Source organism: Schistocerca piceifrons, chromosome X, assembly GCF_021461385.2.
Source record: "Schistocerca piceifrons isolate TAMUIC-IGC-003096 chromosome X, iqSchPice1.1, whole genome shotgun sequence".
NCBI classification, from domain to species: domain Eukaryota; kingdom Metazoa; phylum Arthropoda; class Insecta; order Orthoptera; family Acrididae; genus Schistocerca; species Schistocerca piceifrons.
Window position 1 is genome coordinate 904,954,855 of NC_060149.1, and position 27,312 is coordinate 904,982,166.

At 44.2% G+C, this 27,312-nt stretch overlaps 1 protein-coding gene across 1 annotated transcript in view; it reads right to left on the reverse strand.

Annotated features, from left to right (window-relative positions):
* LOC124722766 (muscarinic acetylcholine receptor DM1) overlaps positions 1–27,312 on the reverse strand; it is a 105,691-nt gene that overhangs the window by 63,795 nt on the left and 14,584 nt on the right. The gene's annotated exons all lie outside the window — the stretch shown is intronic.

A 27,312-nucleotide genomic window follows, 5' to 3' on the forward strand; every position in this document is an offset into this window, starting at 1 on the left:
AGCTCCGCCACTGTTCGCCGTCTTTCCTCTTTTACCAGCCTGCCCAACCCTACGACATCCGACATCTGTAATGAGGGGTGGCCGCCCAACCCCACGACGTCTGGACGTGGTTGCACCTTAGTTTCGCCACGTGTTGAAGACACTCACTATAGCACTGCACCAACACCCGACAAGTCATGCAGTTTCTAAAATGCTCGTGCCGAGCCTCCGGGCCATCACAATCTGCCATCGGTCAAACTCAAACAGATCGTCTGCATTTCCCATTCTACACACGGACAACACGCTCACTAATACCACACGCACTGTGCGTTTGGTTGACTAGCAGTCATTCCTCGCCGCGTGACGCTGCTGTCGCTTGGATGGGTTTGCATCAATAGTAGGTCAGTGGTCATAATGTTTAATGTACCCACACGTGAATAATTTCTCCTTCTGTACATGACATTAATTAGAGACTCCAGTCGCGCTTTTCTATCTGTAAGTCCTTGTATTCGGCTGGGAGTTGTTATATGCATCTCTTTTCTTCATGTATAGACTGAAGTTCCCCGCTAGCTTCTGTCTCTGTATACGAGCTACTCTCAGAAACTACTACAGGGATGTTGATGCTCGCGGCGGGCTAGTGCGAGGGTCCCGTAGACAAGGGAGCGGCGCCTTTGATGCACGGCTGACATAGCGGATTGTGTTGGGGCAGTCCGCTCACGATTTAAAGCGCTTAAGTGCACCGGTAAGTGGCGTTTGCTACTTAAATCGTTGAATTTGTATGAAAGCGGTAACATTCAATTACCCAATTTCTTCTCAGACTCTTAATCATGACTGTACGGAGTGCCCTGCAAACAGAATGACCGTTATGCAGACGAGTCTCCTGTCATTAGATACTTAGTTCTACCCGTGCAGTAGCCGGGCCGGGTCGCTAGTATTATTATAAAGTAAGGCTGAGAATCGTAGGGACGCAGTTTGACGACCACTGCTATAGAGTATCTCTCAGTACAACCGCTAAAATTGGCGTCCTTTTTAACTTCCTAAGACTTTCGAGGCAGCTTTCGCACCATTATTTCCTACATTACGATTTATTCATTTAAAAGTGCTATTGATGTCGCACTTCATGGGACGAAAGTAGAAGTGACGGAGAGTTTAGGGCCGTGAGTAGCTGTTCCGGCACTTTACATTTATTATGTGTAACTGGCCTTTTAAAGATCAGTATTACAATGATAAGCCATTTTTTATTAATTAGTTTCCATTATATACCACCGATTAACCCCTTTAATTGGCAACCATCTCTTAATTATTATATTCAAGCTATGTGAGCAATGCGCAACAAGAATGACGTATCATCAGAAGAGATGACATATTCCGGTTTTCTTGCAGACACCGTTCTGCTGTACGAATAACAGGTGCATCACAGTGTGTGAGTGGAAAGGTGCGGGAACGAACTCCACTGATAATGTACGCGGAAGTATTACTCGTAGGGTCAAAAAGGCTAAACAGCACACAGATTCACTGGGAAATTCAGGTGATATATGGATCAATTGCAATGCGCGTCCAGCCATAATGAAATAATCCTAACAATTTGACCACGGCCGCACAGATGGGTGATGTCGATCGAGAAGAAAGGTCATCGACGTCGACCACAGACAAGAATATCCAGGCTCTCGAGGAACAGCAGTCGAAGGGGATAGACCATGCGCTAGGTTAAGACAGGCTCCGCATCAGCAGTACATAGTAAACCACACATCTACAAACACAGACAACGAATCGCATGCTACATCACATGCAGCGAGTGAAGACGAGATAAACATACAAACAGAGCAAAAGTAAGCTAAGGTTCTCCAACACTAAATCGAATCAAACTGAAAACGTAACTCTCTAGGCAGTTGATTGTTATACCATTTCATAGCATGTTACACTATACGAAAATGTGACATTTTTTCTTCTTTCGCTACATCATGTGTGACTAGCTCGAAGTCTTACCTAGCCCTCGCACCTAATGCATTTGACTATGACGTTTTAAATCGACTCCCAGTCTCCACTGTTACCGTGATAGATGTCATCGTGCCAAGAAAGAACAAACTACATGTAGGGGTGGACATGTCCTAAGGGTAGATGCATATTTGTGTTGATCCATTGTGCCTTCCACAATTTCCGGCCGCGGTGGCCGTGCGGTTCTGGCGCTGCAGTCCGGAACCGCGGGACTGCTACGGTCGCAGGTTCGAATCCTGCCTCGGGCATGCGTGTGTGTGATGTCCTTAGGTTAGTTAGGTTTAAGTAGTTCTAAGTTCTAGGGGACTTACGACCTCAGATGTTGAGTCCGATAGTGCTCAGAGCCATTTGAACCATTTTGAACCTTCCACAATTACGAGATCACCCAAGGAATGCCACGAAAACATTCCCCCGACCTCAACACTTCCTCATCCGTCCTGAGCCTTCCGACAATTGTTGCAGGATCTTTGCTTTCAGATATTTCACGCCGTACGCTACTACAACCATCTGTCCGATGAAGCATGAAAAGGCCACCGGTCGCCACTCAGTTGCGCTGCTGGCGTGCAAATTCCAGCAATCCCCGCCAATTATTAGCTCTCAAAATGGGTGCATGAACCAGGCACCTGCTGCTGAAGCCCATACGCAGCACGTTCGCTGAGCGGTCGAACGGTCGTGGAGGAGACGCTGCTGGTAACCCCTCGGTTCATCTGGGCTGTCAGTTTCCCCTCAGTTGTACGTCTGTTCGTCCGTACACATCGCAGCAGCCGTCGTTCATCCCTGTCGTATATGGCATGTAGTGCATCACTGTCGCCATGGCACCGGTTGTGGATAGCGTCATTTTGCCATGCACCGTATACTCTAACCACGGCGGCACGAGAACGGTTTACAAACTTTGCCATTTCGGAAATGCATGCACTCCTGTCTAGAAAGCCCATGATGATGCCCTCCTGAACGGCACGCATTATATACCTTCCACTGCTTGTGCTGCCACCTGCAGTCTGTCAGCTATTATTGTGTTATTGAACGTTGACATAGGTGGTGCTTACATTAATGTGACTGAACAGTGTCTATGGCTACTGTCAGCCCTCTATCGATGCGACTAATCGTTTCCATCTCTATACTGCTGCCCGCTCGTGGAATACCCTACTTGGCGTAGACACGTTAAGGTGATGGTACAGAAGTCACTAAAATATTGCAACTTCAGCAGTTGGCTGGCTTATGCAGAGAATGGTTCAGTCCTGGAGCCAAGACACTTCACACAATTTTCAAACACGTAGCACACTCTTTCATCGTCAGCCCTAAATGAGGTTATGTCGCTATTTCAATAACAACCTACCCAACAGTCAGAATACACACTTCTGGCTATCAAAATTTCAACACCATTAAAGACAGCTTGCAGCAAAATTTCACTTGTTCTGCCTACACGGTATATTGGGAAAATATATAATTAAATTTGAAGGTGTTTTAGAATGTACAGGTTTCAAAATTTAGTATACACAGCTGCTACCTCTTGAAGTAACAACGCCTCTAAGCGGCTTGAAATCAAGTCGAATTGAACATGGATGACAGATATGTGTACATCGTTCCACGCTGATTCTACTCTTCGTCAGAATATATCAATCGCACTGACAGCCCATGGCCAGACAAATGGTTCAAATGGCGCTGAGCACTATGGGACTTAACTGCTGAGGTCATCAGTACCCTAGAACTTAGAACTACTTAAACCTAACTAACCTAAGGAAGTCACACACATCCATGCCCGAGGCGGTCGTGCGGTTCCAGACTGTAGCACCTAGAACCGCACGGCCACCCCGACCGGCCAGGGTCAAACATTTTCAGTGGTTGAGTCATCTGGATAACTTGACGCTTCGGAAATAGTCGAACACTCTGACAGAGGTCAGGACGGCACCGGCAAAATGTAAGTGAAATGTGCACTACTGGCTGTGAGGCCCCATCTTCGATGATTGTTCGGCTGGTGTAAGTCTTTTTACTTGAAGCCACTTCGGTGACTTACGCATCAGTGATGATGAAATGATGATGAGGACAAAACACACACACACAGTCCAGAGCGGAGGAAATCCGCGACCCGGCCAGGAATCGAGTCCCGGACTCCGCAATCGAGTTAACAGACACGAGCGACAATATCTTGTTCAAAGAAAGCACCGTGGCTATCACGAAAGTAGTCACAGCCACCAGCCTTAAAACGTCATAAATGTAACATTTGCTGTCGATACACTAAGGTCGCAAAAGTCATAGGATAGCGATATGCACAAATACAAATGGCGGTAGTATCGCGTACGCATTGGTGGAGCTGTCATTTGTACTCAGGTGATTCGTATGAAACGGTGTCCGACGTCATCATGGCCGACGACGGGAATTAATAGAATTTGAAAGCGGAATGGTAGATGGAACGAGACGCATGGGCATTCCATTCCGGAAATCGTTAGCGAATTTAATATTCCGAGGTCTACAATGTCAAGAGTGTGACGAGAAATTCAAATTACAAATGGTTCAAATGGCTCTGAGCATTATGGGACTCAACATCTATGGTCATCAGTCCCCTAGAACTTAGAACTACTTAAACCTAACTAACCTAAGGACAGCACACAACACCCAGCCATCACGAGGCAGAGAAAATCCCTGACCCCGCCGGGAATCGAACCCGGGAACCCGGGCGTGGGAAGCGAGAACGCTACCGCACGACCACGAGATGCGGGCTTTCAAATTACAGGCATTACCTTTCACCGCGGACAATCCAGTGGCCGCTGGTCTTCACTTAACTACCGAGAGCAGATGCGTTTGTGTACGGTTGTCAATGCTAACGGACAAGTAAAACTGCTTAAAATAACCGCAGAAATCAGTATGGGACGTACAACAAACGTATCTGTCAGGACAGTGCGGCGAAATCTGGCGTTAATGGACTATGGCAGCAGACGACCGACGCGAGTGCCCTTGCTAACAGCACGACGTTGCCTGCGGCTCCTCTCCTGAACTCGTGACCGTATCGGTTGGCCTGGTAAGATGCGTCCCTGGTGATGGCTGATCGCAGGGTTGGAGTGTGGCGCAGAGCCCACGGAACCATGGCAAGCTGGCGGTGACTCCGTAACTGTGTAGGCTATGTTCACATGAATTGGACTGTGTCCTCTGGTCCAACTGCACCCATCATTGACTATATATGGTTATGTTCGGCTACTTGGAGATTGCTTTAAGCCGTTCATGGACTTCTTATTCATAAATAATGGTGGAATTTGTGAGGGTAACAATGCGCCATGCCACCGGGCCACAGCTGTTCGCGATTGGTTTCAAGAACATTCCGGACAATTCGAGCGAATGATTTGCCCAGACCGACCAACATGAATCCCATCGAACATTTATGGGACGTAATCGAGAGGTAAGTAGTGGGAACATATACAAATGGCACTCATAAACAGTTTTCAAACCATAACTAAGGTTTAGAATGAAAATTCCGAGAGGAAGCCGCAGAAGCATTATGGATAAAGAACACAATGAAGTACTGGGTGCGACGGAATAGACATTACAAACTAAAAATATTTAAAAGGAACCCATTTATATAACGCACCAATAGGCTCCGCGCATAGTAGTACGCGATAGCAAGCCATGCGGGTCACAAAAACGAAAAAGTGGAGAAAAATATGCGAGCATTATCGCATAAACATTAATTACAACGACAAAACCTATTTGCCACTTAAAAATGTAAAATTAAAAGGGTAAAAGATTATAGAAAACTGAAAATATGACGTAAGTGGGTCTACAGGATGAAAAGCAGGCATAAAAGAATTGACATCATTTAGAAAAATGGGGAGGAGTACCCAAGGGGAGAAACTAAATAAATGCACAAAAACAAGTGCCCATAATTAAATGGGTAACATAAGCAAAGGGACCTTCGGCATAAAAAGTGGCAGGAAGTTTATCATCTAAAAGTACATATTACAATGACAAGGTATAAATGATTTAAATGTAGACTAACCAAAGCTAATAAATCGGTTAAGTAAATATTTTAAAAATTGACATCACGGCGTCAAGCTAGTTCTGGATTTTACTATTCAGCTGATCGTTAAACAGTTATTCACTAACCTCGCACATATGCTGGAAAATTTCCAGTTCTTCCACAATCTAAAATTTCTTGCCGTTTTGGGCATAATGCAAAATATGATCATTGAGCGTGGGTGGTTGGTGCCCCGCTGACTTCAAATGCTCAGCAACGGCTGAATGCCGCTTTATATGGCCTTTTTTGTTTAACAGGTGTTCGTTAAATTCAATCTTAAACTTACTACCGATCGGGCCTGTGTAAAATTTTTGGCTATTATGACACTCCTTCTTTCTAAATGTCAGTTCTTTTATGGCTGCTTTTTCTCCTGTAGCTAAACTTCTGTCATATTTTTAATCTTATAAAACTTTTGGGCTTCTGATTTTTACGTTTTAAGTGCCAAACAGGCTTATATCGTTGGATTAATGTTTATGTTGTCATAGGCCTACTCACATATTTTACTCTACTTTCTCCTCTTTTTAGTCCACGTCCCTTACTATAGCCTACTGCTATGCACGCGATCTGTTGGTGTGTTATGCAAATTTTTCTTTTAAATCTTTTTAATTTTTGTGTGTCTTGTCGCATTCATTTTTTCGTTAATGTTCTTTATCTCTAATATTTCCGCGGATTAATTTTGGAATTTTTATTATAAACCGTAGTTATGGTGTGAAATCTGTTTCAGCGCCATCTGCATGTTTTCCCGCTTTTTTACTGTACCCCCCTCAGTCTAACGCACGACAGTGTTCATGATCAGATGGCTTAACATCTCAGGTCATCAGTCCCCTAGACTAGGAACTACTTAAACCTAACTATCCTAAGGACATCACACACATCTCTGCCCGAAGCAGGATTCGAACCTGCGACCGTGGCAGCAGCGCGGTTCCGGACTGAAGCACCTAGAACCGCTCGGCCACAACGGCCGGCGTATTCATGATCACGTCTTCGACTGGGATAACTGGTTTTCAGTACATTATGTTTAGTGAAGCAAATGTGTGTCATTCTTTAAGTGTGGTCCTGTCGCTGCACAACTGCACCTGCCGTCATGACTGTATCAGAAATATTGTTTTGCATATCTGCCTCACCACTACGCCATTATTTCTTTAATTTTTGGCTGGATTATAAATTCGTGTTCATTGTCTACGCACATGCCCCGGTTAGTTCCATATGAACGTATGCTCATTCCACAGCGTAATAGGTCCTCGAATGTCTCTTAATCCATGGTTCTTAAAAGTTTCATTAGATTTTTATTACACCTGTGTACAAAAGGGAGAATACGTTAACCACCATTGCTGATTCACAGTTCTTTTGACCATTCTAAAAGTTAATTGTGTTCTTGCGTAGATATATGTGTTTCAAATTCTAATAGAAAGAAAAGGTTCTGCTGCTAGGTAGTTCGCATGGCAGAGGTGTGGGCCAGCAGTTGCAGGAAGTGTTGGAGAGTTAGTACCAGGTCACCAGCACTCTGAAGCCTATTGCCCGGTTGGCTTAGGCGACAGTTAACATAGAGGAGTTAAGTGAGAATTTTACGAAAGAGGATCAGGTGGTGATTCTAGATGGAGCCGGGAATAGTATTGAAAGGAACGGAGAGTATGATGTAGCTGGTGACCTGGTAAATATAGCTATTCAGACTGGTGGCACCGACGTGGACTTCGTGCAACTGTTTCAGCGCCATGATCGGTCTCATATTAATGCTGCTGTTAGGCGTGTTACCATGAGGCTGAAAAAGGCTTGGATTGTGGACGGCATGGCTCACTTTGCAGCCGTGTCATTTGAGTCTATCAATAGATCGGGTTTCATTGGGCATGGCCTGCACCTCAATATGTATGGGAAGTGGAGGCTGGCAAAGCTTATCGGTGACAGTGTAATGGGTGGTGGTGGGATCATGCATGGGAAAATTCCTGTAGTAGATGGTGTTTGAGCTACACCTTTCTTAGATTGAAGTCAGCTGATAGCTATACCTTCTTGAGGGAAGCCCCTCTAACAAGGGAATCACCTTCAGAGAAGGTCAAGCGTCAGAGTAGAGAAGTAATTAGCATATTCCACGAAAATATAAGAGGTACTAAAGATAAAGTTAGTGAAGGGTTTATAGATGTTGACTCTGACATTGTGGTATATTGGAGCACCACTTAAATAATTTGACTACTCAGAGGCTTCGTTTACCAGGATACAGATTAACTGGCTGTTTTTCAAGGAGATCTTTGCTGAGTGGGTCAGTATCCATGCACGAGAAAAATAGTATTCCATTTGAGTCCGTAGATATCACGGCACTGCGCTGAAGCGGTATTTGAATGCTGTGAAGGGGGCAGTTAAATTAAGTGAAACCAAACTTCTAGTTGTTGTTATTGAAACGTCCCATAATTCTGACTTCAGAGCGTTTCTGCTAAACCTACAGAGAGTTCTTAGTTTACTTTATAGAAAGTACCAAAAATTAGTTATATGTAGCGACTTCAATATTAGCTTTGTATATGGTTTTGCAAGAAAAAGGATGTTGCCAGATCTCCTAAACCCATATGATTGGATGCAGACTGTGTTTTTTCAACCAGGGTGCAGGGGAACAGTAGCACAGTCATGGGTAATATTTTTATTCGTTCTTCATTACTAGATGGGCATTCTGTTAGTAAAAGGGTGAATGGCCTTTCAGACGCTGATGCACAAATTTTTACACTAAAAGGTTTTTGTACTGAAACAAAGGTTACACATAGTTACAAACTACGGAGAAAAGCTAATCCAACGACAATAGTGAATTTTTAAACGTCGTTAAGAAACAAGAGTGGCAGGATGTTTATAGTGCCGATAACATAGATGACAAATATAAAGCTTTCCTCAACACATTTCTCATGTTCTTTGAAAGTTGCTTTCTATTAGAACGATCTAAACAGGGTACTACGAGTAAAAGTCAGCCTCGGTGGCTGTGACTAGTGGGATAAGGATATCATGTAGAACAGAGTGAGAAATATATCAAAATGTTAGATGTAGTCACAATCAAATTACAGTAGCCCACTACAAACACTGTTGTGAGGTGCTTGAAAATGTGATTAGGAAGGCAAAGAGCATCCGGTGCGGAAATAGAATACCTATTTCATAGGATAAAATTAAAACCATATGGTCAGTCGGGAAGGAAGTGTCTGGTCAGCAGCACAAGGTCGACGATATAAAGTCAGTTCGTAGTAAAAATATTTCTGTTACTGGTAAGTGAGATATATGTAGAGTATTTAACAATAATTTTCTGGGCATTGCTTGTAAATTATATAAAAATTTAGTTTCTACTGTAATCATGTAACTCTCTTGGAAAATGCCTTTCCGAGACTGATCCTGAAATACTCGTCTGTGATACAGACAAGGGGGAGATTCATTCAGTAACTAAATCGCTGAAGCATAAGGACTCTCATGGATATGATGCAGCACCTAGAAAATTATTGAAGTATTGTGATGCACATGTTAACCGTGTATTTAGCCATATTTGTAATTTTTCCTTTAAGAATAGTCAGTTTCCCGAAAGATTTATGCACTCAGTAGTAAAGCTGCTGCATAAAAAGGGAGAAAGGGATAATATAGACTGTTTTAGACCTATTTCAATGCCATCAGTGTTTGCTAAAGTTGTTTAAAAGATTTTTTGGGAGGATAATTAGCCATTTTATTTCACGTAATTTGCTTTCAAATGTACACTTCGGATTTAGAAGTGGTTTAACAACTAAAAATGTTATATTCTCTTTTCTCTGTGAGGTACTGGATGCATTAAACAAAAGGTTTCGAACGCTATGCATCTTTTTTGATTTAATTAGGCGTTTGATAGTGTTCATAACGAAATATTGCTCCAGAATTTGGACCATTACGGAGTACAGGGAGTAGCTCACAACTGGTTCACCTCTTACTTTACACACGGAAACTAATCTACTTTGGTTATTTGCATTGACTTTTGATGTATGGTATTATTTTTTCAGCTTCCATCATTATGGTATGGTATTATACACTACTGGCCATTAAAATTGCTACACCAAGAAGAAATGCAGATGATACAGGGGTATTCATTGGACAAATATATTATACTAAAATTGACATGTGATTACATTTTCACGCAATTTGGGTGCATAGATCCTGAGAAATCAATACCCAGAAGAACCACGTCTGGCCGTAATAACGGCCTTGATACGCCTGGGCATTGAGTCAAACAGACCTTGAATGGCGTGTACAGGTACAGCTGTCCATGCAGCTTCAACACGATACAACAGTTCATCAAGGGTAGTGACTGGCGTATTGTGCCGAGCCAGTTTCTCGGCCACCATTGACCAGACGTTTCCAATTGTGAGAGATCTGGAGAATGTGCTGGCCAGGGCAGCAGTTGAACATTTTCTGTATCCAGAAAGTCACGACATGAGGTCGTGCATTATCCTGATGAAATGTAGGGTTTCGCAGGGATCGAATGAAGGGTAGAGCCACGGGTCGTAAAATGTCTGAAATGTAACGTCCACTGTTCAGAGTGCCGTCTGCGCGAAGAAGACGTGACCGAGACGTGTAACCAATGCCACCCCTTACCATCACGCTGGGTGATACGCCGGTGTGGCGATGGCGAATGCACGCTTACAATGTGCGCTCACCGCGATGTCGCCAAACACGGATGCGACCATCATGATGCTGTAAACAGAACCTGGATTCATCCGAAAAAATGACGTTTTGCTTTTCGTGCACCCAGGTTCGTCGTTGAGTACACCATCGCAGGCGCTCCTCTCTGTGATGCAGCGTCATGGGTAACCGCAGCCATGGTCTCCGAGCTGATAGTCCATGCTGCTGAAAATGTCGTCAAACTGTTCGTGCAGATGGTTGTTGTCATGCAAATGTCCCCATCTGTTGACTCGGGGATCGAGACGTGGCTGCACGATCCGTTACAGCCATGCGGACAACATGCCTGTCATCTCGGCTGCTAGTGATACGAGGCCGTTGGAATCCAGCACGGTGTTCCGTATTACCCTCCTGAACCCACGGATTCCTTATTCTGATAACAGTCATTGGATCTCGACCAACGCGAGCAGCAATGTCGCGATACGATAAACCGCAATCGCGATAGGCTACAATCCGTCCTTTATCAAAGTCGGAAACGTGATGGTACGCATTTCTCCTCCTTACACGAGGCATCACAACAACGTTTCACCAGGCAACGCCGGTCAACTGCTGTTTGTGTATGAGAAATCGGTTGGAAACTTTCCTCAGGTCAGCACGTTGTAGGTGTCGCCACTGGCGCCAACGTTGTGTGAATGCTCTGAAAAGCTAATCATTTGCGTATCACAGCATCTTCTTCCTGTCGGTTAAAATTCACGTCTTTAGCACGACATCTTCGTGGTGTAGCAATTTTAATGGCCAATAGTATATTTTGGGGTAACTCTTTCCATTCTCAAAGGACATTTTTGGCTCAGAATCGGGCGGTTCGAGCAATACGTGGTGCATTTCGCGAACCTCTTGTCGACCCCTATTCATTAGTTTGGGTATTCTGACACTCGCCTCTTAATATATATATATATATATATATATATATATATATATATATATACATACACTCCTGGAAATGGAAAAAAGAACACATTGACACCGGTGTGTCAGACCCACCATACTTGCTCCGGACACTGCGAGAGGGCTGTACAAGCAATGATCACACGCACGGCACAGCGGACACACCAGGAACCGCGGTGTTGGCCGTCAAATGGCGCTAGCTGCGCAGCATTTGTGCACCGCCGCCGTCAGTGTCAGCCAGTTTGCCGTGGCATACGGAGCTCCATCGCAGTCTTTAACACTGGTAGCATGCCGCGACAGCGTGGACGTGAACCGTACGTGCAGTTGACGGACTTTGAGCGAGGGCGTATAGTGGGCATGTGGGAGGCCGGGTGGACGTACCGCCGAATTGCTCAACACGTGGGGCGTGAGGTCTCCATAGTACATCGATGTTGTCGCCAGTGGTCGGCGGAAGGTGCACGTGCCCGTCGACCTGGGACCGGACCGCAGCGACGCACGGATGCACGCCAAGACCGTAGGATCCTACGCAGTGCCGTAGGGGACCGCACCGCCACTTCCCAGCAAATTAGGGACACTGTTGCTCCTGGGGTATCGGCGAGGACCATTCGCAACCGTCTCCATGAAGCTGGGCTACGGTCCCGCACACCGTTAGGCCGTCTTCCGCTCACGCCCCAACATCGTGCAGCCCGCCTCCAGTGGTGTCGCGACAGGCGTGAATGGAGGGACGAATGGAGACGTGTCGTCTTCAGCGATGAGAGTCGCTTCTGCCTTGGTGCCAATGATGGTCGTATGCGTGTTTGGCGCCGTGCAGGTGAGCGCCACATTCAGGACTGCATACGACCGAGGCACACAGGGCCAACACCCGGCATCATGGTGTGGGGAGCGATCTCCTACACTGGCCGTACACCACTGGTGATCGTCGAGGGGACACTGAATAGTGCACGGTACATCCAAACCGTCATCGAACCCATCGTTCTACCATTCCTAGACCGGCAAGGGAACTTGCTGTTCCAACAGGACAATGGACGTCCGCATGTATCCCGTGCCACCCAACGTGCTCTAGAAGGTGTAAGTCAACTACCCTGGCCAGCAAGATCTCCGGATCTGTCCCCCATTGAGCATGTTTGGGACTGGATGAAGCGTCGTCTCACGCGGTCTGCACGTCCAGCACGAACGCTGGTCCAACTGAGGCGCCAGGTGGAAATGGCATGGCAAGCCGTTCCACAGGACTACATCCAGCATCTCTACGATCGTATCCATGGGAGAATAGCAGCCTGCATTGCTGCGAAAGGTGGATATACACTGTACTAGTGCCGACATTGTGCATGTTCTGTTGCCTGTGTCTATGTGCCTGTGGTTCTGTCAGTGTGATCATGTGATGTATCTGACCCCAGGAATGTGTCAATAAAGTTTCCCCTCCCTGGGACAATGAATTCACGGTGTTCTTATTTCAATTTCCAGGAGTATATATATATATATATATATATATATATATATATATATATATATATATATTCTTTGCTGTTGTTTATTGTTGACAATATCAGCTCATTCCCAAGAATTTGCAGTTTTCACTCAGTTAATATTAGGTAGAAATCTAATCTGCGCTTGGATCGCACATACTTGACTCCTGTGCAGAAAAGTGTTCAGTATACTGCTCCATTCATTTTCAATAAGCTACCACAAGAATTCGAAACCGTTAGCAGTAATCCAAGCACTTTCAAATCGAAACTGTCAAGAAATTCCTTGAAAAATTAAGGTGATTCCTGTCTTATATTGCTGGTTGCGATTACATAAACTTATGGTTTCTCTTTTTTTGGTTCATAAACATTTTATTTTATTTGTTATTACTTGTACGCTGACACGTTTCATGATCTTGGAGATTTGCTCCTCAATTTGGTCCTACGGAAGTAGACGTGTAAAATTGAAAAAAAAAAGAAATTCATTTAAAAGTTACAGACCTTCATACAGTGCTTTGAGACTCGATTTAATTTTATATTTCTTAGCATGGGTTGGGTAGGATTCCGTAATGACGTCTAGCCGAATGGATCCTACGTTCGAGGGCAGTACCCTCACATGGACAGTTCAGAAAACTTTCAGCAATCCGAGTGCGGATATTTCATGGCCGTGGGACGTTTGATTAAATTTTGATGGATTCTTGTGAAATACTGCGTAAATGTTCCTTCTCATATGTAAGTCATTTCAAAATAAACGTTCACGGTACACATCTCATGGACCGGTTCAGTTTCTTTCACTTGCTTCTTCCATTCCATTTACGGCGCTAAAGATTAGAAACATGTCATTTTCTGTCGACGTTAAACGATATGAACGTCATATATCTTCCAGAGATTACTATGAAAGGTCTTCGAACACCTACTCAACAATTTCGTGATAACTGCACCAGGTAACTTCGTATCTACGTCTACGGCACTGAAACCCATTAAACTTTTCGTTTAACCGTACCAGTGGACGATCCCTAATATTCAGTAAATGCTGAAGAACAGATCGAGTAAGAAGTTTCTTGGTAATGTTCCATCAGGAGCTCTCTTCTCTAGGTTTTCGCTGAGCTGGAGTCGTTCTATTCACTCTGTCCTTAAAAATTTTTGGATAGTACGTTGAATACTAATATTATTTCCTCCGTTTTATTCATTTTTTATGATGATCCAACTCCATACCGATTAGCAACGTTACTCTTATACAAGGCGTTTCAAAAATATTTCTACAAACGATGGGGACAGGTGCCTCACACCAAAACAAGAATAAAATGTCTAGTACACATGGTGTCTAAAATGTATACGGTACTTTAAGATCTATTAGCACTCTTTCCATATAAGAGATGTCTCCGTGCAGCGGTGATGAACAAGTGATCATAGCTGTTAAGGTACCGTATGAATTTTAAGGTTCATGTATACGTGTCAGTTTTTCTTGTTTTGGTGTAAGGAACCTGTACTCAAAGAGCATGTAATATCAGTGACCGGGCTGTGCGCGAAATGGGAGGTGCGCGATCTGTCTGAGATTGACCGAGGGCAGATTGTGATGGCCCGGAGGATTGGCACGAGAATTTCGGAAATTGTACTACTTGTCGGGTGATCGGGGAGTGTTGTGGTGAGTGTCTTCAGCACGTGGCGAAAGCAAGGTTAAACCACGTCCAGACATCGTGGGTTGGGCTGTCATTTCTCATTACTGATATCGGGCGTTCATAGGCTGGACAGACTGGTAAAACAGGACAGGCAGCGAACTGTGGCGGAACTAACATCATACTGTAATGTTGGGCAGAGTAAAAGTGTGTCTGAACGCCCAGTGCACCGAACACTCCTAGCGATGGGCCTCTGCAGTCGACGACTCATGCAAGTGCCAATGTTAAAACCACGATATCGGCAACTACGACTGAAATGGGTACGTGACCATCGGCACGGGATGTTGGCACAATGGCAGAGCGTTGCATGGTCTGATGAATGCCCACACCTTCTTCACCATGCCGATGGGAAGGCGCGATTGAGTCGTCTTCCAGAGGAACAGCTCCTTGACAACTGTACTGCTGGACGGAGACAAGCTGTTAGCGTCTCCATTATACTCTGGGGAACATTGAAGTGGGCGTACATGGGACCAGTGGAGCTCCTGCAAGGCATCATAACGGCCAAGGAGTATCGTACATTGGTTGCAGACCACGTACGCCCATTCATGACGATCATGTTTCTCGACGACATTGGCATTTTTTAAGAAAGTGCGTAATGGAGTTGTTCGAAGAACATAGTGACCAGCTACAATTGATGAGCTGCCCCGTCCCAGTAACTTGCCATATCTGAACCCGATCGAACACGTCTGGAGTGTAAGTGAACGCGTCAGGGTTCATCGCGCCCCTCCTCGTAGTTCATGGGAATTATTTGTATTGTGTGTGCTTATGTGGTGCCAACTCCGTCGAGCGACCTACCAGGGCCACATTGCTTCCATGCCACGACGCGTCGCCGCTATTAACCGTGCCAAACGTGAACATACCGGTTGTTAGGTAGGTGGTCATAATGTTCTGGCTGATCCGTGCGTAGTGTAGCAAAATAAGAAATAAATGTTAAGAAAATATAGATGCACACATGGCCCATGTATGTTCTTTATTGACAGACCCAATAAACAGTTGAAAAACTTACACCACTTTAACGCGATGTCAGATGTTGCGTGATCATTGTGAAGGACGCGTTGATTCGGCGTACTCGTGCGGGACAGCGTTCTCAGCGCCTGACAAAGTTGGAAAGGCTCCTCATTGTTGGCTTCCCTTTGGTCGGATGGTCGAATCGTGAAATATGCAGATTTTTGGGGCATTTGGATGTGGCAGTGGCCCGATGTGGAACTGAATGCTGACGATAGGGCAGGCATTCTCGTCGTCTAATTTCCGATCGGCCACGTCCGACCATCAAAAAGAAGGATCGCCGTATTGTACAACAAGTACATCGTAACATCTTTATTACTGTGCCCATCATCCGAGAAAGCGTAATGGACTCTCTGAAATGGTTTGGTCGGAGACTGGCACGGATAGCCTGTCATTAACGACAGAGCAGAGACGGCTTCGTTTGGAGTGGTGCCGTGACAGGGAACTGCTGATGAATGGTGTCACAGTGCATTCAGTTACGAGTCACGGTTCTGCTCTACCTCGGATGATCATCGTGTCGAATATGGCGCAGTCGTGGGAGGAGGTCCCACTCTTGCAATATTTTGAAGAGGCACAACCGTGTTACTCGTGGCGACACTGTGTGGGAAACCCTCGGGTATGACCTCAGGTCTAGCGGTTCTAGGCGCTCAGTCCGGAACCGCGCGCGACTGCTACGGTCGCAAGTTCGAATCCTGCCTCGGGCATGGATGTGTGTGATGTCCTTAGGTTAGTTAGGTTTAAGTAGTTCTAAGTTCTAGGGGACTGATGACCACACATGTTAAGTCCCATAGTGCTCAGAGCCTTTTGAACCATTTTTATGACCTCAGGTCAGGCTTGTAGTGAGTGAGGAAGTCTGACGGCATACTGATACGTCTTCAAGTGTTGCCCTTCATTTAGCATTATCGTGGTGCTATTTCTCAACAGAACAGTGCGCGTCCACAAATGGCCTGCGTCCTTACGAATTGTGTGCGTGATGTTGAGATACTCCCGGGGCCAGCAAGATCCCCGTCTGACCATGTGTGGAACCAGCTCTCACGTCAACTCCTTCCCAGTGACAGTATCCAAGAGAGCAAGGATCAGTTACAACAGTTGTTTGCCAGATTGAGTATACAACGGCTTTATGACACCCTTCCCAACAGAATTAGTGCGCGTATTCAGGCCGGAGGTGGTGTCTGGCTCATAATGCCAAGTCCTTCATAAATTTGACTGGGCGCTGTAATCACTGCCCTCTCAATTCGTGATCCGTTTCGTTTCCTCCTTCCCTCCTGGGTGCCTCACTTGTCAGGCAGTGTATATTTTAGTAAGCACAATGTAATAGCTGATTTTATCACTTACAATTCATACACTATAAATTTAACATTGTTTTGTGGCGGTGTTCGTAGCGACAAACACTTGGCTGTAGAAATGGCTTACGAAGTCACCGCCACACTTTTATAGCGGCCGACCGGTCCGCTGGAACAGTAAACAGAAAGATGAAACCCCAAACACTCTGATTAAATAAGTCGGTACTTATCTTTATTCATGAAGATACAGAAACACAGTAGTGAACTCCGTGTCTACAGAAATCTGTCTAGTTCGAGTCGGAGCGGCTAGGTCAGCGTCGGCTGACGACAAACAACAACTCTGCTGCGATGAACACACAACCGACTAGCAAGTACACGATTCGGTGGCGAGTATACAACTGAGCGGCGAATACAGACTGTCCTAGCGCTCGCGACTCCAGCGCTTAAGAAGCCAAAAGCCAGCGGTGGCGCGCGCAGACTTGCGGCGATTTGCTGTCTCGCTGGCGCTGCTTATGCGGACGGCGTCCGGACTTTGATGCTGCCAACCTTTTGGCAGCGGGCTCGGGTGGCATTACTGGCTAGGACATAACACATTGTCATATATTTCTTTCCGTAGTATGAAGTAAATTACGCAATAAAAGTCACTACTTCTGTAGATAATACATTAACTTTTCACGTTAAGCACTCATCAGCACTTCTTGCTTTGTTATCTTATGTTTTACATACAAAATCTGTTTGATATAATTACTAATTTCTATAAACTGTTTCGCAATTAAAGAATAATGACGTAAAAGTAAGATAGTACAGAAAACCCTAGGAACCTGTAGATGCAGACACAGGTTTCTCTACGAAAGTGTGACCAGGAAAATATTTATTTCTTTATAGTTTCATTGATTGCAGTCACACGTGGTCGACAAAAATAGAACTATAATATATTTATGTTTTCATGGACACGATAAGGTATCCTTTCAATGTCTTCGTCAAGGCTAATATAACAAAGACCCAATTTCTGCCAGGGAAAAGCTCATTAATCTTTCTGCCACCGGTTTGACGTTGAAGGGTTAGCCGACATAGTCGACGACGTCTTACTGTTAGCACAATCGAGAAATTGTTTATACGTATTGCACCATTTGAAACACAAGAATGCAGATTATGATGAAACGCGATTATTTTTCCCTGATGTATAGCTACAGATCTCCACAATAACAAATTATTCAGAAACGCATTTATTTCAGCATTCGTTTATACCTAGAGCTCCCCTCAATAAATTATTTTCAGTTTTTAGCGGCTGTGGAAGTGTGCCAGGTCCGCAGCTGAGCGTCGTAATGTTTGGTTATCGTGGTTGCATTAGCACTTTTTAGGGCCGGATTCTTTTTCTGGAGCGACAATGTCACTTTATTGTGAGGGGACGGATGTCGTGTAAATTGTCTCAGTTACAACTGTATACCAATCTAGTTGGACGTGTGTTCGGAAGAACTGATCTTCAACTCGACTCCCATCCATTCATGTTTTCATTTACGTTAGTTTCCTCAATTTGCTTAAGGCGAGTGACAGGACGATTTCTTAAAATGGTCCTATGCATCTTCGAAAAATCAACACTCTACAGCAGAAATAGACACTAATCATTACATTCTCCATAGAGCCGAACAACGAAGCTACTTGAGCATCTTGGATGAAACAGAAATCTACACATGATAAGAAAAATAGAAAAAGAAAAAACAACAAAACATCAGGCATAAAAAATATATCCAAAACTTAGACAAAATTCTTATCGATGACAAATAATTCAGAAAAAAGAGTAACCAAAATGTTACGTACGATATAAATAGAATTCCCTCAAAGAAAAAAATTTAAAAGCAAACTTTTTTCCTGACAGATAGACCGATAGTGTAAAAAATCCATAAACAAATATAACACAAGAAAAATACATCATATTTGAAAAAAAGTATTTACGATATTAATGTGTAGATAAAAAATTACAATATAACCAAATATTACACATTTACATGTTTTAACACTGAAATTTCTGGAATACGTTGGCTATGCAATATATTTAAGTGATTACCGTTGCAAGGTTAATGTAAGAGCGAAAAAGCCACTGCAAATCTCAAATGCTGGTAGATCAATGTGTAACCACCAGAATGTTGAATGTAGACATGCGAATATGCATGCATTGTCTCGTAGAGATGTTGGACGTCAGTTGCTGGGCTAGAGTTCCATGCGTGTTGCATTGTTCGGTCAATACAGAGATTGTTAATGCTGGGTATGGATGACGCTGGAGTTGTCGTTCGAAGATGTTCCATATGTGCTCGTTGGAAACGTATCTAGTGATCGAGCAGAACAAGACAGCATATCGATACTCAGTGGAGCACGTTGTGTTACAACAGCGGTATGTAGGGCGACCGCTATCCTGTTGGAAAACACCCCCTGGAATGCTTTTTATGAATGGCAGTACAACGACTCGAATCACCAGACTGACGTACAGATTTGCAGTCAGGGTACGGGAGATAACCACGAGAGTGCTCCTACTGTCGTACGAAATCGCACCCCAGACCCTAACTCCCGGTGTAGGCCGAAGACAGGTTTGTTAATGGCGCTCATCTACATCTACATCTTCATGATTACGCTGCAGTTCACATTTAAGTGCTAACCAATACACGGCTATCACTGGCATCGAAGCGGAACCGACTTTCATCGGAATACACAACAGATCTACACTCCTAGCTTCAATGAGCTCTCACATGACACCACTGAAGTCGCAAACGGCGGTGATTTGGGGTTAGAGGAATACATGCTACAGGGCGTCTGGATCGGTGCTCTCCCAAGTAATCGATCTGTAACGGTTCGTTGTATCACTGTGGAGCCAACTGCTGCTCGAATTGCTGCTGCAGACGCAGTACGATGCGTCACATCCATACGCCGAAGACGACGGTGTTCCCTCTCAGTAGTGCCACGTAGTCGTCTGGAGCCCGGTTCTCTTGCGTCCGTACGTGACCATCGCTGCCAGCAATCATGTACAGTCGCTAAATTTCTGCTAAGTCTTCTGCAATATCAGGGAAAGGAACATTCAGCTTCTTGTAGCTTACACGACCTCACTCAAACTCACCGAGCTGTTGGTAACGGCCTCTTTGTCGTCTTGAAGACATTCTTAACTTATATAAACTCGTTTTGTCCGATCTCAAGGGTAACTAACTCTTACGACGGTTATAGCCCATATTTAAACATTACCTGATTTGTTTGTAGCGCCACTCTTCTGCTACTGGCACGAACTCTGAGTAGACAACATCTTTCTGTTGTAGAAACACGCCTACCAACTTCCTTTATCTCGCACTACTCCTTCTTGGTTTTGGGATTTTTCTGTCAGCCTACAGAGATATATGGGTTTAAAACACATTGATTATATTCAGGTTCCACTAGAAAGTGAGCCATGTTCGGAACAGATGACAATAAATAAAGAAATATGTAAAAAGGTGCTCTGGTGGACTATCATTGCAGTGCATTTCTTATGATCTGAAAATTATATTGTTAATATTTGCAGCCATTTATTCTCAGCTGATACTTCGATCCGTCTCTAATGATCTAGATGTCGACCGGACATTAAACCCAATTTTCCGCCATTTTGATACATCGATTATGTTCGCCACGTATACCTGAATAGACAGTGTTCGATTTTTTTTTTTTTTTTTTTACAGAAACATGACTCGCCTGTTCATATTAGGCATCATTATAAAGAGCGACAACTGTTTAACTACAAATACACTGTGTATCGGCATAGTAAGATATAATCTAAATTTGCTACCAGGAAACACTATATATGGTGTGATAAATGTACGGCACAAATTGCAGGCAACATTCCTCACACCAAGAAATTATATGCACCTGGGTCTGGAATCGCTTTGTTTCCATGTTACAACTCATTTTTTCCAGCTCATTAAACATGGGAAAACAAACGAACATAACGCAACAGCATACCACAGTCATCTCTTTCTCACAGATGTTCAAAATTGCACTTCTTGGGCGTTGGTACATGCATCAACCCGCCATCGTAGTGAATCCCGAATGAGCCGAAGTATCCCTGGAGAACTGCGTGTGGTTTCACAGCCTTCCATAATACGGGCACGGAGACTCTGAACATCTCGTACTGGGGTTTCCCACACGAGGGCTTTCAAATGCCCCCACAAATAAATGTCCTGTGGATTTAGGTCCAGAGAGCAATGAGGCCAAGCAATTAGTGCATCTCTACCTATCCAGCCGTCACCGCGCCTATTATTTAGAAGCAGACGGACATTATCACTAAAATTAGGTTGTGCTTCATCGTGCGTGAAGTATATGTTTTTTCGAACAGCTAAAGGCACATCTGCAGACAGATCAGGTAGAACATTCTCTACGAAAATACGGTAACTTTCCGTTGAGACTGGGTGCAAGAAACTGAGGCGCTACCAGTCACCAACTATGCCAGCCCAAACATTGACACAAAATCTTTGTTAATGACTTGCTTCAATAGTTGCGCGAGCACTAACTTCTGGCCATATACGCCGTTTGTGAAAATGTACTATCTGATGTCGTTGAAATGATGCCTCATATGTGAATGTAAATGTAAATGTCGTGTGACTAGGGCCTCCCTTCGGGTAGACCGTTCGCCGGGTGCAAGTCTTTCGACTTGACGCCACTTCGGCGACTTGTGCGTCGATGGGGATGAAATAATGATGATTAGAACAACACAACACCCAGTCCCTGAGAGGAGAAAAATCACCAACTCAGCCGGGAATCGAACACGGGCCGTTTGGATTGACATTCTGTCGCGCTGACCACTCAGATACCGGGGGCGACATCTGTGAATAGCACCGTTGCACTAAAATTAGGACCGACACTTTGTTGAATAAACCAGTCGAAGGAGAGTACCCGCGTAGGAAAATCACCTGCTGAGAGTACCTGCACAGGCTGTAAATTGTATGGATACAGCTGGTTCGCGTGTCACACTCGCCCGAAAGACATGTGGTTAACATTCAGTGTTGCAGCTACATGTCTTGTACTGACACTAGGGTCATTGTCAACTACATGAAGAACTGCCAACTCCCACAGCGGTGTCCTCGTCCTTCTAGGCATCCGCCGGTCGTGATTATCAGGCTTAAGTGCTCCACGATTCCTAAGTCGAAGATCAGTAGCTCCAGACGTTTTCATGTCCGGGCACCTTCGTCCTGGAAATCCCGCCCGGTAAAAACGTTGAGCACGAGCGCCGCTGCCGCCAGCTAACCCATACATCAAATGGGCAGCTGCCATCTATGCATTTGTGTACACTGCCATTGCACGAGCCGAGTCTGTGATCAGATCTACGTAGTAGCCCGTGTGCTTGCAGCGGTTGTTCTGATCGCTGGAATCTGTAGACAAGCAATGACGCACATCGCATGGGAACGGGAACATGTAGAACGAACACTGGTGGTGCACAACGTAAGGCTTCACCAAGAGTGCATGTTCCCCATGATTATAATTTTGTGTTCTTGTCTCTTTCCCATGATTAATGAGTTGGTGACAGTGAGCTGTGACAAGGAAACAAGGAATTTCCGGGTCCATATTCATTTAACATAATTTCTTTGTCTACGTGTGAAGAATGTGTTCTGCAATTTGTACCGTACATTTTTGCTACATCTAGTATACATCATAACAAAATACTTACAGTTATACAATTATAACTTGCTTTATAGGCTACTGATGATGCCTAACAGGAATAAGTGAAACATGTTTGGTTAAAAATAATAATAAACATCAAACTGGAAAAGAATGAGAACATTTTTTTCTTATATACTCTCAAACCATAATTAACGTATTAATTTCAGTATATGTATGCCATTTACCATCTTATTCAAACAGTTACGGTTGTAAATCAGTTCACTAACGACGTAATATGGACCTCAGATCAGTCTAGACGTACTTGACAATGGCAATAAATGCCGAAACAGCTGGTCGTGAAGAAAGGTTAGTTATTATAAGCAGCTTTCTGGTGCATGTTTCTAATAATCATGTCATTATCTGACAGATATTATGTTGCTAGCCCTAAAGAAGAAAACTTCAGCAAATATTGTTTTCTGTATTTCTTCCTGTCTTCGACAGTGCACTTACTGTTACGAAGAAATGTCGGGTCTGAGAGGACGAGGGAGAGAGGGGTCCATATTCATATAACATAATTTCTTTGTCTACGTGTGAAGAATGTGTTCTGCAATTTGTACCGTACATTTTTGCTACATCTAGTATACATCACAACAAAATACTTACAGTTATACAATTATAACTTGCTTTATAGGCTACTGATGATGCCTAACAGGAATAAGTGAAACATGTTTCGTTAAAACATGCCTAAACATGTGTCTGAAAAATCCTACGTGTTTTGTCATCCTTGCGACAAAATGCATCATTGTTCGCTTTGTTTAGCAGCCGTGGTGGAGTTGTCATTATCTTGAAGGAACAATGTAGCGCCTGAAGACTTCCTTCCGGCTGTCGAGACTCTTGGCGTGGAACTGCAATTTAACTTCACGATAGGCAGTTCTGGCTGCCTGCACAGACGTTAAGTGCCACGGTTTTCCTTTCCTGAGTCTACTGCTTGCAGTTTATGAGCAGTAGCTGAGAGATTTCACGTAATGTTACCATTTTATGGAACTTTGCACTCAGTTCCCTTAAAAATTAATTAACAAGGGGGGTTAGGTCAGTAAAAGGAATTAATAATATTGTATCACATCACTACTTCCCCGTTTCCTCTAGCTATTCTACATGTTTTTCATCTTTCCAAGCAATATAACAAAATGCGAACAACATTAGGTGCGATTGTGCTTACATGATTCGATAATATATGCGAACTTGTCGTGAGGGGATTCCTTACGAGAAATAAATGTAGAAATATATTATAACGTAACGCAGAGACTGTTTACAGAAAACAGTGGAATCCATTTTGAATTAGATTTTTTGTTGTTTCCTTACTTTGGCTCAAGGATCGTATTGTGTTGTATTGTATTGAACCGGGGACCTAGAAATGACGGAGAGGCTTCGTCTCCGCCGTAGACCTCAGTGGTACACAACCCCACAACAGGCTACAGCAGTCAACTCACCCAATCGCCGCCCCACACCGAACCCAGGGTTATTGTGCGGTTCGGCTCCCAGTGGACCCCTCCGGGAACGTCTCACACCAGACGAGTGTAACCCCAGTGCTTGTGTGGTAGAGTAATAATGGTGTACGCGTACGCGGAGAAAGTGTTTGCGCAGTAATCGCCGACATAGTGTAACTGAGGCGGAATAAGGGGAACCAGCTCGCATTTGCCGAGACAGATGGAAAACCGCCGTAAAAACCATCCATAGACTGGCCGGCACACCGGACCTCGACACTAATCCGCCAGGAGGCTTCGTGCCTGGGACCGGCACACCTTCCCGCCCGGAAAGCAGTGCGTTAGATCGCACGGCTAACCGGGCGGGCTTGACTCAAGGATAATGCCGTGGTCGTTTATTTCCAAACGTCATCCGCGATATCCTACCCTAGCATTCTCCAATCTGAACTAGCACTTCATCTTTATTTACCTCGTTCTTGATGACGGGTTAACTCTACCGTCCTTTAGTGATAGTCATCCTGGAAAGTTGTGACCGAGAATGTGTTCTGAACCCATAGATCTGGAAATCACTTACTATTAAGCAACAAAAATGTGAAACAGTCGACATTTCATTAAGGTTGGTTACCACACAAATTGGCTAAAAAGGAAGTATATAATCTAAACCCTTATTGAAACTTCGTGTCAGATTAAAACTGTGTGCCGGACCGAGACTCGAACTCAGGACCTTTGCCTTTAGCGGGAAAGTGCTCTAACTAGAGCCTTCGAGTCTCGGTCTGGCACACAGTTTTAACTCGGGACCTTTGCATTTCGCGGGCAAGTGCTCTAGGTAGAGCACTTGCTCGCGAAAGGCAAAGGTCCCGAGTTCGAGTTTCGGTCCGGCACACAGTTTTAATTTACCAGGAAGTTTCATATCAGCGCACACTCCGCTGCAGAGTGAAAATCTGATTCTGGAAACATCCCCCAGGCTGTGGCTAAGCCATATTTCCGCAATATCCTTTCTTTCAGGAGTGCTAGTTCTGCAAGGTTCGCAGGAAAGCGTCTGTAAAGTTTGGAAGGTAGGAGACGAGATACTGGCAAAAGTAAAGCTGTGAGGACGGGGCGTGAGACGTGCTTGGGTAGGTCGGATGGCAGAGCACTTGCCCGCAAAAGACAAAGGTCCCGAGTTCCAGTCTCGGTCCGGCACACAGTTTTAATCTGCCAGGAAATTTCATATCAGGGGACACTCCGCTGCAGAGTGAAAATCTCATTCTGGTAAATCCCGATTATCGACCACTGGTTCTGCAGGCCTCTGTACCATTTGAGGCACTGTCATAACGCGTGTTGATAATCAGCATATTAAAAGCAACACCAACAGACCACCATACTAGTATCCCCCAACCCCTGACGGTAATGCAGAACTCTCATACTCAGTTAGGAAGCAGCGAAGTGTTTGTCTGGAAGATAGGTGACTCACACCGCAAAATGAAGTGCAGTGCGCCCCAAACGACTGCTTCGTTTAAGAGTTTGCCTAAATGCAGTTAACGCCCAGTTAGTAAATCGTGATAATGTGGGAAATCGGAAAAAGACTTATACCAGTATAACGATTTACTGCGTTATTTGGAGTACAAAGATTTTACTTCGTTGCAACATATGCTCTAAGTGTGAAACGCGTATCAACCTCACAGCGCGTCTGTTAGCCTTAGAAATAAGTTTGGATACCAAATCGTGAATGTATTTACTTAATTATTGGTCCTAAGAATACTGATCAAATCATGTTGACATACGCAGGGTTACGTGAAATGTATTCGCAGTTGTGAATAGGAACAACCATCAGCTGTATAAGGGAATGACGTCAACGAAAATTTGTGCCGGACCGGGTCCCGAACCCGGGTTTCCCGCTTCACACGAGTTGTCGCCGTACCATTGGCTCTCCGTGCATGGCTCACGGCCACACCAAGACTTCCATATGTCGTCAACAATGCGTCTACAACCTGTAATCGTACATCCATTATGTACATTCCCGTACATGGAAGACATTTTACTTGAAAGTCGCTTGCCCGGTGTCGGCAGATAAAAACAATATTCCAGTGCCTGTGCTAATCCGAAGTACTATGTAAAGTTCCTTCGGACACACATGCATGTCCGAAGGAACTTTACATCGTATTTCGGATGCACTGCAATATCGCACAAACTTCCCTATGTCGTCATTCCTACGACGTCTCAACGTTTACTTCTCGTGTCTCATTTCCTAATCTAATTCCCTCTGCATGGCCTGATTTAATTCGTCAACATTCCATTACACTCGTTTTACTTATGTTGATATTCATCTTATACCCTCTTTTCAAGATAATGTCAATGTTGTTCAACTGCTATTGCACGACATTTGCCGTCTTTGAGAGAATTACAACGTGTCAATAAGTAGTAACTATATCGGTATACAAGATGTAATAACTCATTCGCTTTTCATCCAGTGCTTGTACGACGAATCAAAAAGACTTACGGGAGAAAAATGGTATAGGTTAAGGCCCTGCCGATATTCTGGTCATTAGAGACGGAGCACTAAGTGTGTCGGACAACGACGGGCAAAGAAATTAGTCGTGGTTTTGTGTAGGGTATTAGCTGGACATTTGCCTCCAACAATTTAGGAAAAACGCGATAAAATTAAATCAGTATGTTTACCCGGAATTTGAATCCTGTTTCAACCAACGACGATTTCATTCTTCTTACCACTATGACACCTCGTTTGAAGATTACGCAATCGCAACGACAACTGAATATTGTCTCAGTTTCGGTAGCGGACTTTGAAATCAGCTCTTAACCTTGGAAACATAGATTTATAAAGTTCGTATTAGAGAACACTGTTAGTATTCTGAGTAAGTATTACATGTTTACTTACTCATTACTTATATGATATATGTTAAAAGTATATATGATGAACGCCACTCATATGGAAGCGCTATTCGCAAAAAAATCAAAATAGTACATTGAGCCCAGAATTAATATAGCACTATTTTTCGCATATCTACGACGCAGCTCCCGTTTTCGCTTGCCAAAATGAAAGATCCGCTAGAAGGTTATACTCTCTATTACACCGTATGGCTTGAGTTATTTCCTGAAACTTTAAGGCCAGCATACCAGTTTTCTTGCAAGCAAGTTTTATTTTCGCTCAGTCGGTAACCATTTGTGTAAGACTACATGCTTTTTGGTGAATTTTATTAATGCACTGTCCTAGCTATGTATAAAATCGCGATTGACAAAAATTAAAATCCCAAAAATATTGTAAGAGGCAACACA